This window comes from Camelus bactrianus, chromosome 17 (genome assembly GCF_048773025.1).
Source record: "Camelus bactrianus isolate YW-2024 breed Bactrian camel chromosome 17, ASM4877302v1, whole genome shotgun sequence".
Lineage (NCBI taxonomy): Eukaryota > Metazoa > Chordata > Mammalia > Artiodactyla > Camelidae > Camelus > Camelus bactrianus.
The window spans coordinates 16,594,370-16,609,617 of NC_133555.1; the positions used below are offsets into that span (position 1 = coordinate 16,594,370).

General features: G+C 42.0%; 1 protein-coding gene across 7 annotated transcripts in view; it reads left to right on the plus strand.

Moving 5' to 3' along the window:
- Positions 1-11,646: 11,646 nt before the first annotated feature.
- Positions 11,647-15,248, plus strand: part of FOXP1 (forkhead box P1) — a 549,916-nt gene continuing 546,314 nt past the window's right edge. For 2 of the 7 annotated variants that reach the window (XM_010970600.3, XM_074344464.1), the window contains exon 1: positions 11,648-11,754. The gene's annotated coding sequence lies outside the window, so the exon portion shown is untranslated. Of the gene's footprint in view, positions 11,755-15,248 lie in introns of all 7 variants that reach the window. The other 5 variants (XM_074344463.1, XM_045507078.2, XM_074344467.1 and 2 more) reach the window with 4 other exon arrangements.

The following is a 15,248-nucleotide window of genomic DNA, read 5'->3' on the forward strand; positions in this document are numbered from 1 at the left end:
CCATTGCAAATGCTCATCTTTGTTGTGCTAGCAAAGGCTTGCTTGGAAGGAAATACTCAGCTCCTCTCCAGGCAGCATTTCAGTTCCTTATGGCTGCTGAGTAGCTACACAAGTTATTATTTTTATAATGCATTTTTATTTGTGAAGAGAATGCACCCACAAAGGCATTAAAAGGATATGAAGTCTTCCAGAGGCTGTCTTGCTACCCAGCACTGTGCAGTGGAATTCTTTTTACCAGCATTAGACTCCTACACTAGAGTTAGGTAACGTTTTCTCACATCAAGTTTAGAAGATCTGCCTTGTCAGGGAAGCCAAGGCTTTGTATGTGAGGGTTTAAATCTGATGTGAAGCTCAAAAAAAAAAAAAAAAAAAAAAAAGAAAAAAAAAAAAAAAGAAAAGAAAAAAGAAAAAAAAACCCTGGTGATGAAGTTTTATGTCAACCCACTCTTGGAATTTAAAAAGGCAAGAGGGAGCATTCTCCAGATTAGACATAACCTCTTTTTTTAGATTGACATTCAACATGACCACGTTGCTACTTTTATTCAAGTTCTCTGCAACTTGTCCTTGCTTGTTGTCTAGGAAAATTTAACTGCTTTACATTTTTAAAGACAGTAGTAACAGCAATTACTTTAGCATTTTGTTTTCACCGGTTTATCAAAGTATAATGAAAGAAACATCAACTTTTCAAATTAACTGTCTCAAATTAAGGGGGTTGTATTGCTGGAGATGTCTGTAAGATTTTGTGTTTATTATTTAAATCCTGGAGTATAAACTGTGTGACACTTTTTTTTTTTTTTGCTATAAACTATCCCCAAATTAAATGTCATTTTTAATTAAGTAGAACAAAATAGGGAGAAGGACAAATAAACACATAGAGAAGAATAAAAAAAATTGTCATTTAAGGATTGCATTTTTAATTAACAAATGTCGATCACATAGTAAGCACTTTATGTTTTTTTAAGTCTGAGTTTCATAACCACAGTGCCCAACATGTTTCAAAGTCTGTAGCTTTTATTGGATATACCTTTTATTGTATCATTAAACAATGTGAGTTAAACATACACATGGATGCTATTAGGCAATTTTCTGCAATATGTAATGTTTTTTAAAAAGCTATAAATATTTTCTAGTTAAATCATTTGTACCAACAATAACAAAAGTTAACTGGGTTAATATTGAGCCTGGGCATGGTTTTCTGTTACTAAGTTTTTTCCTTGCTTCTCTTGAGACTGTACCCCGGGCCTTGTGTGTTTGCATTCATGGGCTCTGTTGAAGGATATGTCTGTTTTCAGCAGTTGTTTAATTAACAGAAGAATTGTGATATTTCCTCAGCAAATGTATTTATACAATGGCACGTCCAATGCCCACCTAAAGGAAGAGAAGGGGGACTAGAGCAGTTGGGACAACTTCTTTTGAACCCAGCTTCCTCTTTGCAGCCAATCTGATTGTGCTGTTTATTTGGTTTTCACGTTTTCCTTAAGACTCAAACTCACTTTTGAAATGTAAAGGTTCCTTATCACAGAAACGGATGTGTATTTGGTTTAGGTATTATCCAGTACCGATTTGATTACTTTTCAGTGGGCATGCCAAAAGTATTTACAGGGCATTGCAAGAGTTCTGTGTTTTAAAAATAATTTTAGGCACACGTTAATAAAATTCAAATAGATTGCAGGCTGTCAGAAAATAGTATAAATTTTGTTTATGATTCAGTTACTTTAAGGTACTTACATTAAAGAAACTCATTTAACCCCTGACTGAAGGGCATTAAGCGGGGAGGCAGGCCCTCCAAAGAGCTCCCCACTGCCCTTTGCTCCCCCGATAATCTTAAATTACTACAATTTAATTGCAACTTCAAGGCACGGAGCATGAGCTGTTTCTCTATGGCTGAAAAGAGGTTTCCAGAGCAGAGCTAGATTTGCACAGGTGGTATTTTTGTTTTTCAAAGACTGGTTTTTTTTTTTTTTTTGTTTTTTTGCTTAGGGCTTTTTCTTTTCCTTTCTTACTCTGTTAGGTGTCATACTCCTTTTATAGAATTCCATCATAGTAAATGTCATTTTTGCTAAGCCAGCAGTATTGTTCATTTTTTTTAAGTATGTTTTTTGGACCCAGAGTATATGAAGGTCTTTGGCAAGTAGAGGTTTGTTTTGTAAAGAAAATAACCGTAAGAGAGGCATCTGCTGAATAGACAGGTGAACTTTATGCATAAGCCAATGTATACTTTTTACATTGGGGATTTTTTTTTTCTTTAGTTGATGGTAGTAATCCCACCAGGTGATCAAACACGGAGTTTGTAAATCAAGCCCACAAGCCAAGTAAGTTTGCAGTTGGGCTGGTGTTATTTCTAAACGATCTTTCTTGTGACTTGTTACACTGGCCTGGAAGTCACTTTGCCATATATGTGCTGTCCAACGAACTGTCTTAAACTGATTTTTAAAAAATACATCTCTTCCTTGGTGCCTGGATGAGTTAAGGCTAGAGGTGCCAAAAGCTCGAATGTCAGCAGGCCATGAGATGAGAGGAATTCCTGAAACAGAAGAAAACCTGGCCAACTATGGGGTATCTAATGCATGACACTTGTTCCCCACCCCTCCTCCGAGACACATAGTTGATTTCAGTGTGCATGTGATGTGGTTAATGGAAATTAAGCAGCTTTGGCTTGTGCTGCCAACCTAAAAATAAATGTTGTAAGGAACGTTTGATTTCAAGAAGTGCTCTGGTTTTGCATCCCATAGATGTTCTTGCAATGATGGCTGCAAGGCTGGTATTCTGGAAAGAGGAAGTACAGTGGGGTAAAGTGCATGGCATTCGGGGAGGACAATTAGACTGTGTTCTTTGTTTCTTTAATAAATTATTTTTATTAATTACAGTCAGTTTGTGCTAAAGGCACTTTTCAGGCCTTATTTAGAAATCAGCTCCCATTCACCAGAAGGTTCTGCCAGAAGCCGTATCCTTTCCCTCGCACTGTTTTACCCCGTCATGAAATCCCTTGCCCAAATTAGCTTGAGGATGTCTCCGCAAGACTTGTTTTTCTTTCCGAAATCCCCTGACGCCAGTTTTTAATATATGCCCTGCCTTGTGCACAACAGGTGTTTGGTAGTTATTTTATGGGATTTAAAGTGAGAAAAACATTTTTACCTAGCCAGCCACTGGGACAACAGAGCTGCCTGAAAGGAAGAATCCAGAAACTGAACGAGGAGAGATGGGTTTTTTCCATGTGACCCTCCGCAAGCTATTTGGTTTTTAAAAAGCGGGGGAAGGGCTTGGTTTTGTGACTCAATATTTGCACTTAAGTTGTAGTAATTTGAGATTATTGGGAGAGTGCAGGGGGTGATGGAAGCTTTTTAGTTGTCTCATCTTGATGGCTGCACTGCTCGCACGTGGGGTTAAATTAGTTTCTTCAATCTGAGTACTTAAAGTAACCTAATCGTAAACAAAATTTATATTAGATCCTGACAACTAATAATCTATTTAAATTACATTAAAGTATCTCGACAAAAAATTAATTAAAGACAGAAGTACTGTCAAGCCCTGTAAATATCTTGACAGGTCTACTCAATTGGAACTGATATCACGAAATATTTACATATGTCTGGTGTGTTCGGGAACATCTCGGCAGTGCCTGGGCAAAGCTAATTGCACTTTCTTTCCAAATCACATTTTTAATAAAAATTTTTTTTTTTTAAAGAAAGGAACATGAACACATAAAATTGTGTTCAAGTGTTCTGTTTACTATTTAGTTCTCTCTACTCAGGACTACTCTCTGATAGGTTTATTTCCTCCAACGGCTGCTAATTCAGACAAAAAGCTGGAATCATGGATTGGAAAGCTCATGTCATTCCGTTGTATTTCAACAGTTTGAAGATATCAGAGGCTAGCATGTTACAAGACAGTTTACTGGGGGGAAAAATGGATCTGAGCCTGGCATTATTGGGTCCCTGTTTGTATTAAGTAAAATAAATTCACTTAGGAGGGGACAAAGATTTTCTGCTGAATTTTTTGTTTGGATACATATTTATTTCTCAGTAGTAAGTCAGGTGGACATTCAGTTTGCCAGATTCTCTGATTTTAGCTGGTTTTGTAATTGGCTTTATTTGCTAGGGCACTGAATAAGAGTTCTAGCATCAGCTCAAAACCTGAATTTCTGAGGCTTCCTTTTCTCTCTCCTGGCTCTGCAATTGAGTCGTAATGTGACTTTTCCTGCTCCCGGTTCCCTGTCTGTGAATTAGGGGGAGTATTTTAAGGTATGTCCTTTGAGCTTAGAGAGCCAGTGGCATCACTGCTGTGTTGTTACTGATACTTTTAAAGATGTTCTGGGTGCTCTCAAGACAGTGACTGCAGCTCTTGGTGGGAGGGAGTGGTATGAGTTTCATGGAAGTTTCTCCTGTCCCAGAGCCTTTCCCCTGAGTTGGTGATTCCCGATCAGGAGTGCTGGTGGCTTCCTCTCCTGGGGACAGGTGAGCATGGAGATGGACGTGGTTACTCATATGTGAAGTGGAAGAGGGTTGCAGGTGGTCCTAGTCCAGGATGTTTCAAAGTGAGGTCCCTGCTCCCCGATCCTTGTGTGTGTCTCTTCGTGTGTTGGGGGGATGCTTAAAGATACAGATCCTCTGATGAGAATTTTTGCTGGCTGATGTGAGACTGTGTGTTTTTAACAAGCCTCCCCTGGGAATTCTGATGCATGCTAAACAGAGACTCATGGACCAAGTGGTTTCTGCTCCTGAAGATTCTGGACTGAAATCTTTTATCTTCCCTTGGATATTGCTGATTAATTTTTTGTTTTATCTGGAGACCTGTATCTTTTTTTTTTTTTTAATGTATTTGGATTTCTATTAAGAGTCCAAGCCGGTGGTGTCTAAGTGTGCAGGAGGATTGAAATCACAGCAGAGCTGCTGGTCCAAACACAGCCCCAAACACAGCCGTAGTCATAGGGCTTCTGGATGTGCCGTATGGGGGGGATGGGGCCAGCCTTTGCCATTTTAAAAAGCTCCCCATGTGATTTGGATGCCCACCAAAGTGGGAGAACTGGACTCCTCAATTTTCAGAGTTAGAGGAAAGCTTACAGCTCTTCTTAAGGGTTTAACTTAACTGTTCGGACTTCATGAAACCTAAGAAAGGAATACAGGTTCTCTTTTCAGAGTCGAGCACTAAAGGGGAAAGACTAGTTACTTAGAGAAATAGAGGCAGAAGAGGAGCCTCACAGCCCTGCTGAGTGGTGGGAACCACGTGGCCCACTGGTAGTTTTCACTGAGTACCAGATACTTCTTTTCAGATGATGCCTTGCTTGCGTCCATGTTTCCAATGGGCGTTGTCACGTTGTAGCTACCAGTTAGTGTCAAATGGCATCAAATGGCTTTCTGCATTTTTTTTCTTCTCTGAGTATTTCATCTCAATTTAAACATCTGAACTGTGTTTACCCATTAGATGAACCCTGCCGGTTTAAGTACTTTGATTTCCCTAGGCATCTTGGGAAATTCTCCATCATTGTATGTGGTGGGGCCTGCAGGAGTATTGATGGAAGTAGCCTCGCCAAGGATGCCACACAAAAATAAAGCAAGCAAAATCCTAAGAAGAATGCATCCTCCAAGATTATGAGATAAAGGAAGATAGAATGCTAAGGAGGCTTGTTTAAATATTCAAGGCTTCAGCTAAAGATCTATCCACTAAGATCAAAAGAGTTACTTAAATAAAAGTTGTATAGACATTTTTTGTCTGTATTAGTAATGTGCCTTTTGAAGTTACCCAGCAATAAAGTGTTTGTCCAAAATACCCTCCCCTAAATTTAAAAAAAATTTCCACTTGACTTTGGGTGTGGCTTGATTTTAATAGATACCAAAAAAAAAAAGTTGGCAATTGTTTTTATGTTTAGAACTTGACAGTTGCTTTGGCTCTGGGTTTGGGTGGCATTTGGAATATTCCTGTAATACAGAGTTCTTTTATTTCTGTTCAGACCCTGAAGCGCTTAGAAAAAAAATCTCTGATGGGCCAAGTTTTAAAACTAGAATGTCTCTAACCTTGCATGAAAGGTTTCTGTAAAAGATGAAAAATGGAACTGATGGAAAAAATAGACGGCGCATCGTAGAGGCCACATAGTCTTCTGAGGACTGTCACCACTGGATGAAATCTACAGCATGACGTTAAATCACTCCACCTTGTTTGTTGAAAGGATGTTAATCATTTCATTAAGAAAGGTTAAGTAATTAACTGATTTATCACGAGGGAATCAATGACAGACCCTTTTTAATGATGTATTAGAGAAATTTTCTAACAAAGTTTGCCGCATTTAATTATTTGGAAGGAAGCTAGGTGAACCTGGAGAAGGGGGTGGGGTGGGGCTTCTTTCGAGACTATGTCCGTCCACGTGCAGCTGTCAGTAATTTTGGAGAAAATGGTTCGGTCTCAGGTGTTGGTTCGTGGTCGCCATCAGGCGTGTTGTTGCAGACCTGCTGTTTTACCTGCCTTCTCTGGGCTTAGGAAGGGTTCAGCCGCTTCAGCGTGTTCATCTTATTTTCTAAATAATGGCTTTTGTTGCAGTGCGATGCATGTTGACAGTAAACGCGCCATCGTAACTTTGGTAAGCTTACAACAAATTCTTATACTTGTAGGAGCAAGTCATCCTCCCTGCTGGCTGGGGGGTACTTTTTTCTCGCTTCTCCCTTTTGTCTCACTGTCCTTAAGGCGAGGCCAGCAGCACAAGGTTTAAATGTTCTGGGATAAGGGTGGGGATAGGGTGTTGGGAGGTATCAGCGCTGCATCTGGCAAACAGTTTACCTTTCTCTTGGACCCCGTTTGTCCCCAAGTCATACGCAAGGTATGATTCTAGCTTAATCTTCCTGTGAAGGTATTTGCATTAACTCAAAATTGAAGAGACACTCAAAAAGAGGTCTCATTTCTGTATTCGTCTTTGTTTATTTCGATTAGGAAGCCGGACAGTCACTTTTCCTAGCGACAGAAGTCATCTCTGTGTCAGAGAAGACTTCCCAGGAGCAGAGCACTGAGGCGGAAGACGACTTAAAGTAGTCATAAGAGCTTTTGAAAATGGTGCAAATGGATTTTATACTGGGACGCGGGGCTTTAGGACTGTAACAGGTGCCGCAGTGGTTGAATCAAGTCTGATGCCTTGGCCTCGAGCACCTTGGTCTTTGGGATGAGAGCAACTTTTGAGGAAAGAAATCTGGCAGTTACATACAAGCTGTTTCTCTTAAAACTGTGTGCTTTGTCTTTCTGTTGTTATAATGAGATGTGTAAGACACCAAAAAGGTGTTATTCAGAGAATAAGTCAATAAGCACCCAGTACCTGCAGCTCAGCTTCAGGAGGAACGTATTTCTGATGCAGATTTAGAGGCTCTTGGCTTATCTTAGCCCATCCTTCTCCCCTGGAGGTGACCTCTGCTCTCAGCTGGCTATCTTCTGTCCCATGGCTTGCTTTCTGCTTTTAGTAACTATGCATGTATTCCCCCAGATCTCGAGTTTTCTTTTGCATGTTCAAGATGTGTATTGGTGGTATCTTCCTACACGTGTTCTTTAGTAACTTGCTTTTTTGCTGCTGTTGTTCAGGAGAATTAGTAAAACTCATCCATGTGAATACACGGGGCTGTAGTGTATTTATTTTTCCCGGGTGAACCTTTTGAAGTGCTGAATATTAATTCAAGACAGGCTCTCTACACTTGAATTTAAAACCCAGCAAGCGTTCTGCTGTACCATACATTGAAAATGTAGAATTGATGTGAAACTATCTGTTCTGACTCCATCTTCATGATGTGTTCATTTGCCAGTGTTGCTTTTGGAGGGAAAAACTTTAAAGTCAAACATTTACCAGGGAATTTGATTTCAAAAAAATAATATATCAAGCGGTTGATCTCTTACATTTAAGGAGGGTGGGAAAAGAAAACAGACAAGGCATTCATTTGAAGGAGCCTAGCCATTTTCTCATTTTTATTTTAAAGACTTGGCTTAGAACTTAGCAGTTACATATGCAGGGTAGCAAGTTAAAAAGCGATGTTTAATTAACAGGCACTTTATACTTCTGCATCCTTGTTACGATATAGGCACCTTGTTCTTGAGGGTAGAGAGTGATTTCTGCACATTTTAAAGGACTGGCGTCTTGATGGTAAGAAAGCCACGTAAATAAAGATATACTTAGATGAAAATCAGAACATGTTTTTAAAATAGCGTGTGTCTACTTTCAGCTCTGTTATCAAACTTGCTGCATAAGCCGGAGCTGGTGCTCTGTGATTATGCTAACGACCCACAGAATCGATGATGCAGAACTAGATGAAATCAGTGGTGTAATCGGAGAGAGTTATCAGGGTTTTTTTGTCATTAAATATTAGTGATAAATAATACACTGTTCATTTTCAGCAGAGAGAACATATTTAATTCTGATGTGTACAGAGTTTCGATTTAGTTAGGCTCACTGCTGAGTAAAATGATAATCTTTTGTAATTTCAGAGGAAAGATAAAAGGCGTTTGTGTCAGCGTGGCTGGCTGACTCGAGCCATAGAAATGTTTACCTTAACCAGCCAGGGAAGGCTGGAAGAACTTTTTTTTTTCCCTTTTCCTAGGCAACTTGGATATTTGTACTGACGTTTTATTAGGAATATCAGATACTCAGCAAATGACATAAATGACTGAGGACGTTAAACAAAATGAGTGTAAAGGTAGATAGTGTTTCCCTCAAGAATGGAGAAAACTATAACAAAGGGGGAATGTTTGGACAACGTTCTTTTTAAAAGACGGGTGTGTGTTGAACAGGGACCATTAGAGTCAGTGTTAGCCATTAAACAATGGCCTTCGTTTAAAAAAATTTTTTTTGGAGTTTCTCATAACAAATAAAGTTATACTTGGTAATGATTTATTTAAGGAGAAGTCATACTTGTAACTTAGCATCTTTTTCTGAGTTCCTGAAACCGTGTGGGAAAACACTGGCGCTCCCTTCTTTGTTGCAAAGGGGTTTCTAACGCAGTTCTCCCCAGAAGACATTCCTCCCTGGTTAGAGTCCGCAGTTGTTTTACTACCGTGCAGCAGTACCGAGTGATAAGACAGAAAATAGAAGAGTAATTAGCTGTGTTTTATAGGACGTAAAGAAAGGATGATTGAAGTCTGTAAAAGAAGAAAATCAGATCGAAGGCCGCTGTGATGTTATTTTTTTAAAAAGTGCATTGTGAAAATGGTCCTCTTGATAGCAAAGGCCGCCACCCTGGCCGTGTTCTGCAGCTTCCTGCCTGCTGTCCTGCGCATCCATGGCGGTTCTTCCCAGCCATGCCATCTGCCCTTTCCAGCGGTGGCCTTCTCTGTGGAAAGGCTGGCCAACTGGGTCAACTTTTGTGATCTGGCAGATGTCCAGTGGGAGCTCAGATCAGTCCAGGCTCATTTTTATGTGTGTCCAAAGCCAAGATTTCAACTTGGTGAAAGGCTGTGGAATTTATTTCCCAAAGTGCCGCCCAAACTCTGCTCTTTTTTGCTTCAGCTGCCTCCTTGGGCTGAGATGATTGCTTAATGCTCTTAATTATGCCGGATCCCTCTGTATTTTTGAACACCTGTTCAGATCCTGGGTGGTCACAGAGCCTGGCTCACTGCTTAGCTTCTCCTTTGGAATGGGGAAAACCCGAGGAGCCCAACCATGTACCGTGTCTTAGGGGGCTGAGCAGAGGCTGAAAAGGATGGAATGTTCCCCTTGAACTTCCACTGTGCCGTGGAAGAGATTCTTAGTCTTTGGACTAGGGGGAGTCTTGCAAGGCATACCTCAGAATAATGCTTTAGAAAATAAACTCTCATTCATTGCTGGTGGGAATGCAAAATAGAACAGCCACCTTGAAAGATGGTTTGGTGGTTTCTTATAAAACTAAACATACTCCCACCATACAGTCCAACAGTCACACTCCTTAGTATTTATTCAAAGCAGTTGAAAACATATGTCCACTCAGAAACCTGTGCTTGAACGTTTACAGCAGTTTGGTTCATAATTGCCAAAACTTGGAAGCAACCCACGTATCGTGCAGCATGAGGATGGGTAAATAGTAACTGTGGTACATCCAGACAATGGAGTATTATTCAGCACTAAAAAGAAATGAGCTGTTAAGCCATGAAAAGACACAGAGGAACTTTAAATGCATATTCCTAAGTGAAATAAGCCAATATGAAAAGGCTACTTACTGTGTGATTCCAACTATATGACATTTTGGAAAAGGCGAAACTGTGGAGACAGTAAAAAGATCAGTGGTTGCTGGGGTGGAGGGAGGAAGAGACAAATAGACAAGAGCACAGAGGATTTTTAGGGCAGTGAAAATACTCTAATACCATAAGAGTGGGTGCATGTCAGTGTACATTTGTCCAAACCCATAGAATGTACAGAACCACGAGTGAACCATAATAATGTAATGTAAACTGTGGGCTTCGGGTGATTATGATGCATCAGTGTAGATTCATCAGTGGTAACAAGTGTCCCACTCTGCTGGGGGAGGCGGGATACATGTGTGTGGCCAGAGGGTATATGGAAAATCTCTGTACCTTCTGTCTTAAACTGCTCTAGAAAAATAAGAATCTTCATAAAAAAAATTATCTCTGGGTTCCATAAGATATCCATAACCACTATCCATATCCATGCCTTAAAAAAAATGCAGTCTTTCTTTCCCTTTGCTCATTCGTGCCAAACAGGCATTGTCAGAATAAGGAAGCAGGCGGGGCCAATTTGCTCTTGAGACTTGGGGAATTAGTGGAGGAACTTCCTGGGCTGCCTGGACCCCCAGAGTGGGGACTTGTGAGCGTTACAGAGGACTTCAGTGATGGTCTGAGCCTAACCACCCCTTTGTCCATGTGGAGGCTGTGGTTTAGAGAGGGGATGTGAGTTTTCCTAAGATAGGCGCTGGGATCAAATCCAGCCTTGTTCCTCACTATAATATCCATACCTGCATCTCTGTCTCCATACACGTGTGTGTGTAGATAGCTCCACTGGCATATATATCTAAGTGTGTGTGTGTGTGTGTGTGTGTTTATACTAAAGAAACCAAAATATACAGATCATGTTCCATATACCTTTTTACATGCTTTTATTGCACACTATATATATCAGGAATATTTTGGGGCATCGTAAATAGTGTTCCATAAAGTTGTTGATAACTCTAGGCATATTGTGCTACATGAATACTGCATTTTTACAGATTGCAGGTTTGTGGCAATGCTGCGTCGAGCAAGTCCCTCAGCACCATTTTTCCAAAGCCTTTTGCTCTCTTTCTGCCTCTGTCACATTTTGGTAATTCTCGCAGTATTTCTAACTTTCTGTGATTATTTTATTTGTGATGGTTTTTGATCCGTGATTTTTGATGTGACTATTGTGAAAAGATGATGACTCACTGAAGGCTCAGTGAGTTAGCATTTTTGGCACGACCATTTTAAAATTAAGGCATGTGCCTTGTTTTTTAGACGTAATTCTGTCGTGCACTATGCTATGGTCTACTGTAGATATCACCTTGATATGGCCTGGGAAACTGAAAAATTTATGTGACTCGCTTTATTGTGACAGTCGCTTTATTTCAGTGGTCTGGAACTGACCCCACAGTGTCTTTGAGGTGTGCCTGTACATGGTCTTCCAGAATTTACGTTTATATTTCCTTCCTCTGCAGAAAAACCCTGTTTGAGGACAGCAGCGTCAGGACCAACCCGTGTCTCTGATGTTTGTAACATATATGGGACCAAGGATGTGAGAGGCCTCTGGGCCTGCAAGATTTCCCCCTGGATACACGTGTTATGCCTGTGTGTGTGAGTACTTGTGTATGTGCCTGTGTGGGAGGTGTATATTGTATTGTAAATGAAGCACAGTAAGATGGAGGATCTGGAATTGAGTTTTAGTGAGTGGTTCAGATTTTTAAACCCCTCATTGTTGGAGATGCACAGGTCCCATCATTTCTCCACTAAACCCACCAGGGACATTTTTGCTTTTCCATGGGCCTTGACAGTCATACTGAGCACTTTCTGGTGTGCAGGTTGGAGCATAGATTTGGGGTGAGGTGAAGACATACTTGCTCTGTGTATTAAATACCAACTTTTGAGAATGGACAGCAGCCCCGCCAGGTTACCTAGAGTGTAAATAGCCCCTGAAACATGTTTTCTGTAAACAAGTAGGAGTAAAATCCCAGTCACATGAGGCTTTTGAGAATGGAAAGAAGCAGCCAAAAGTGGGAGTGGGCCAGCTGCACGATCTGTGGGGCCCCGTGTAAAATTCAAACGTGGGGTTCCTTGTGAAATATTAAGAGTTTCGGGATGGTAACAGGAGAACATGAAGCCAAGCCCGGGCCCTTCGGAGCAGGGGGCCAGGTGTGACCGCACAGGTCACACCCCCATGAAACTGGCCCTGCTTGGGGTTCATATGCTGTCTTGAAAGGCTTTGCTGTCCTGCACCAGGGTTTCCTCTCCTGCTGCACAGGGGGAAGGGCTGGGATGGGCATAGCAGGCGGAGGCCCTCTTATGCTGCTCACTCAACCATCTCGCCTTTCTATCTATCACTGAGTCCAGACTGGGCTGCAGATTCCTTTCAAAGCACCTTCTCTTCTTGGGTTCTCTGATCCAGTGAACGCAAAGCATCGGTCCTCCTCTGGACTAGGTGTCCTCTGCAAGCCTTTTGCAAGGTTCCCTGAGGGAAACCAGTTCTGTCCACGCTGACATTTTCTTTTCCTTCTTTCCCTAGACTTTTGCTTGAGGTCTTGCCGCTTTGACTATACTTTCTGTCCCTGTCACCTTCATTCCTCTTCATTGTCATGTGCCTTGGGTTTCATCCCCGGAAAGGCCTGCTGGACCTGAAATCTGAAGGCAGCCTCAGGAAAAAGTTTTTGCTCTTTTCCTTCGTTTATCCCAAAGTGTTCATTATTAAACACACAGGTTCTGTCTGGAGGGGTGCGGGTGCTGGCTGATTGGCTGCCTTCAGGAATTGCAGCTAATCAGGCCCTGTGTCAAGGAGATGGGGTTGGCCCAAGCCACACAAAATGCACAAGTCATTGTGTTGCCTGTTGTATCTCTGCACTGGATGGTCAGGACCTCCTTACTGAGGAAGATTAAGTGAATTTCTCTAAAGTGGTTAGAGTTCAACAGGTTTTGAAGGATGGATTTTTTTTTTGGTAGTACCAAGTTTTAGAATTTCAATATAATTGGATGGCTCTGGAGTGTTTTACCTCAGGCCAGGGTATTGTTGTTGATGATGGTGTTGTTCTTGCCTGAAATAGACACTGATCCTCTGTCCTCGGTGGCTTTGGTGTCCTGAGCGAGTGGATGACTCTTTGGTACTCAGTGGGTCTCAGGGGCACTGATTGTGCTGGTGTTTCGGTTGACAGGAGGCATAAATAAGCACATATATGCAAAAAGCACTCAGCAGAGCTTATGGCTTATAGTAAACACTTGGTTGTTGGTGATGGTTTATTATGAACAAGGATTCCTGTTACCTGATTTTGTGGTTTATGAGAACTTGGTCTTGGCAGTTCATGTCCTTTCTCCTGAAAATGTGTGATAACAAAAGTTGGGAAGGTAGAAGAACTTACCTCCTGTAGTTTCTTGCTCCCTCCGACTTTCCCCCCGTTTCTCTCCCCACCGGCCTCTCCTGTCCTTCCCTCTTCCGTCTGCACAATGGCTCTTCCTGACACAGTGGCCCGTTTCAGGGGGCTGTGAATGCCAGGAGGATGTTTTCTGAGCCGACACGGAGGCTGTTTCTGGGAGCCCAGGAGGAGATGTGTGCGTGTTTTTCTGGGGAAGGGGGTGATGGGTTTGTTAGGAAGGCCCTGAGGCCAGGCTCGGGGAGGGGCTTTCCAGGTCTCCATGGCCTTTTTGGGGAAGCTAAAGGTGGCCAGAAGCAGGGAACCACCAGTGTCTGCCCGCCACCTTCAACAGGATGCTCTTTCAGAAGCACTTGAGGACTCGGGCCTTTTTCTGCAGGGAAGAGGGTCGGCTTCCCCACCCGCAGGTCTGGTACAGAATGAAGAAAGGGAGGAAAAATAGGTTCCCGTGAGTGGTCCCCCGTTGGGCCCCTGTCCCTCTGACAGTCTCAGGCTGTGGACCTCAGAGCCTTCCTATCTAGCTATTTTCCTGATTGCCCGTTGAATTGCTTTTTCACAACCACCTTCATTTTCACACTACAGGGACTGGAAATGATACTTTAGTCAGGTCAAACGTTAGACTACACAAGGGTTTTATGGTCAGGTTTGGGATTTGAATGTGTTTACGTAGTCTGTCTGTATTATTTTTCCCTGGCAAGGTGTCTGGTGTTTAGTTCCTAGGGGAGCGACCGACGGAGCTGCTCAAGACAGCTCACCGTTTGCAAACCAGTTATTAACTTGTAATCCACACACCGTTTTCGACGTCTCTGTTTCCCCCACCTCTGCTGGGGCGGTTGGAGGATGAACCGGCTGAGCGCTTAGCAGGTTGGGAAGAGGGACCGCACGTTTGCCAACTAATTCTCCACGGTGAGCTTGAACCTCGGGAGCTGAACTGTTGCCCATGCATCGAGCCCCACCTGTGCTGAGTGTACAAAGCCTGGCTTGATCAAAATTTTTAACCCTCTGTTGTGGTCAGTCAGGGACATGGGTGTTCTTGTCTTGGTGCATTTCTTAGTGATTATGTAAAATAGAGTGGAAAATTCAGTTATCTCAGTGACTGTCAGGGAAGGGCCACATGGATTCATTGATTTATTCCCTTGTTCATTCACTCATTTATTTACTTATTCCTCAGTTGTTCACCCTTTCACTCATTTGTTCATTTATTGAGGCAACATTACTACTGGGCCAGAAGGCCTGACTTCCTGATCCCCTGGCCTCTGCCCCCAGCTAATTTTTGCACACTTTCAGTTAGATATTCTAACATGGCATCATTTAGACTTCCAAAAGTTGTTATTCACGGAGGTCTTTGTCAACAAGCTTATGAGATTCATCTCGTTCCACCTTTTATTTACTAAATACGTGGCTGCCCAGAAGCAAGTGAATGAGTCATCTATGCACATAGTTACCATTTCTGTAACAAATACGGCTTTTAGTTGCATTTTGACTATCAGCACTCTACTAGGTAGTACTCCAAGTATCAGCAGCCGCCCTTTCTAGCCCGAGCACTTAATTAAAATCTGACAGATTGATTTTTCCATTAGGCCAGAAGGCAGGTGTCGTCTTGAATGATTCTTGATTTGAATTTCTTATTGAGTCTGTTTAGTTTCTCTCTCCCCCACCTCACCCCAAATATGTGTATTTGGGGAAGGCTCTTAAACCCAATGAATTTTATAC